Here is a 2,673-nt window from a genome sequence, read left to right as displayed (position 1 = left end):
TAACGTTTGTCTTAATCGCTCCTAAACTTAATCTCCTGCTCCTCCAGTTTTCATCAAAGTCCCGAGGGACGGCACAGGCCTAAAGGCTCTCTGTGTAGGAGGGCAAGGAAGACGGGCAGGCAGGCAGGCAGGTAGGTAGGTTATTCCACGGGGTTTGCAGCAAGGTGCAACCGTATACTACTCTCAGTCTGTCTCGTGCCGTGGTGCAGGTGAGACCGTTTCCAGTTTTCCATCGTCGCGGTGTGCCATGTTTTGCCGAGTTCTCAGGACGCGGCGAGTCCCGGCCACCTGTTTCACTCTCTCAGTGGTGGTGGCCGCTTTGACGTCTCGAGTTCAGTTTTGAGAGTTAATTTTTTCTTTTTGCTTCACTTACTTTTAAGGTGATTTAGAAAGTATGATTTTTGGGTTTTTGATGATGTTAGTATGGAAAGTTTTGGATGACGTGACACAGTTTTCACTTTTTTCGTTACCAGGTCTGCTCTGTTATTAAATTTTTTTGTTGAATAGATTGCTTTAAATAATTCATCACTTTATTCGTCGTTTAATTAAATAACAAATCAAAATGCTCGCATGTAGTTTTCATTTTGTTCACTGAACTACGACTAAGTGTATCATTTAAATGCTTTACTTATGAAATATATTGCCGGTTGGAAAATGACCTTTGCCGTCAAAACAGAAAGGTAAAGCTTGAAGAATGCAGGGAAAAACGTTTTCTTTACCAAGACGGAAGAAAATATAATTAAATAGAAAACGCTCTCTTAAGATAAACAATTAAAACAGACATTTCATCACTTCGTGACGTATCTCACTGAACACGAACCTCCGGCGATGAACAACGAAAGATCTGGCTAAAAATTTCGGTAAAAACAAACCCGAGAAAGTTGTTATTGCAAAGTTGCACGCGTGACTCACCTGTCACGTTCCGGCACTGGAAGTGTCCTCTGGAAGCGGGATTGCAACGACGTTACCTATGGGATTGCAGTGAAGATGGCACCCTGGATTTTGGAAATTATCTGAAAGAATTTGAGAGAGACGAGACTTACAGCCACGACAGCATCAGCTAAAAGGTGAGAACTAAATGTCGTGTGCATGGCGTCCCTTGCATATTTCAACGCTGCCGCCCACTCCCCAATTCTTGCCTGTTTGAGAGAAGAGACGGTATTCCATTTACGTTCCAGAATGCTTAGTGACTCTATTGCTCAAGTTTCACTGGAACAGACAGTTTCGAACTTATGGCGAAAATCAACGAAAGTTACGGTGTAGTTGTGATCTTTCATTCTTCTTCTTCTTCTTCTTCTTCTTCTTCTTCTTCTTCTTCTTCTTCTTCTTCTTCTTCTTCTTCTTCTTCTTCTTCTCCCTTGTAGTTTGGTTTGCACAGAGTCGAGAAAAGGATAATCAAGACTTGAGGTCATTAACGAACCAATTATCACATAATACATATCCGCTCGAAAGCTCTTTTGAGAGACCTTATCTATGAAAGGCAATTTATTTAGTTTCGTATTACTATATCACTTTAATGAATTCTGACGATCGTTTGAGAATGAATAAAATGATTTCACCGAGAGTAAAAAGAAAAAGATATTTCAATTGTCATGTTCCATAAATCGTGATCTTTGTTCAGTGCTATTTCTATGATTTCATTTGATGCTAACGAAATTTACCTTGCGTCTTCCTCCGTTTTTGGCCTCAAAATGATTTATACCTGTTTAGGATTCAATAATTATAAATGCTACAGATGGTGGTGAAATGCTGCCTGTTCCATCACATTAACATATATACAGTATATGTGTATATATATATATATATATATATATATATATATATATATATATATATATATATATATATATATATATATATATATGTACGTGTGTGTGTGTATTAAGGTATTTAAATATGTGTATATTATATATATTATATGAATGTATATATATGTATATAATATATATACACTGTATATGTATATATATCTTTATCTTTATATATATATATATATATATATATATATATATATATATATATATATATATATATATATATATATATATATATATATATATATACATACTTGCATACACAATTAACTTCATATTCCGAAGACCTTTCTTTTTCTTTTCCTTTCAAGGATGAAACAAAGGCAATTTGTCTTACCCCATAACCTGGCCTCGTTCCCAGATAACATTTCTGTCGCGATAATGAGGCAACATTCTTTATTTTCTGGACGCTGTGATGAGCAAAAGATAATGTCCCGGGTTTTAGGTAGCTGCCGAACACTCACGGGGGACATCCCCTCCAAAATGTAACTGAATAAATAAATAAATAAAAAGAAAAATTAAACTAACAGTTCCCCTACGTCTATGCTCTCGAATTCCCTCTCAGCTGCTCTGACGCCCTGCTGCTGGAATTTTCCATATCTCAAAAAGTTGGTCTCCCTACTGTGTCAGTTGTTAATCAGCTTCTTCCACTCGTTATATCCGCTGTCTTCAGTTTTCTAAACTGTTCATTTTGCCTGTTTTCGTCCCCTACCCTCCTACGCAAAATATTGGCTCTGATGGCTCCCGTAATCCGAGCCATACATATTTTACGTGCGATTGTCATGAGAACCAATACTGGTCGATTAACCGCCCTCAGTCAGTCGAATGATGACAAGGAAGAGAAGGATTTGGGTCCGTG

The 2,673-nt window shown here is 37.3% G+C and overlaps 1 protein-coding gene across 1 annotated transcript in view; it reads left to right on the top strand.

Annotated features, from left to right (window-relative positions):
- The first annotated feature begins 215 nt into the window (after positions 1–215).
- The window catches only part of LOC136837027 (Kv channel-interacting protein 1-like), a 923,431-nt gene continuing 920,973 nt past the window's right edge, over positions 216–2,673 (top strand). The window contains exon 1 of the mRNA XM_067101571.1: positions 216–1,067. The gene's annotated coding sequence lies outside the window, so the exon portion shown is untranslated. The remainder of the gene's footprint in view (positions 1,068–2,673) is intronic.

The sequence above is a fragment of the Macrobrachium rosenbergii genome, chromosome 57, assembly GCF_040412425.1.
Source record: "Macrobrachium rosenbergii isolate ZJJX-2024 chromosome 57, ASM4041242v1, whole genome shotgun sequence".
Classification (NCBI taxonomy): domain Eukaryota; kingdom Metazoa; phylum Arthropoda; class Malacostraca; order Decapoda; family Palaemonidae; genus Macrobrachium; species Macrobrachium rosenbergii.
The sequence above is the reverse complement of the archived record's forward strand: the minus strand, read 5'-3'. Positions and strand labels throughout refer to the sequence as shown.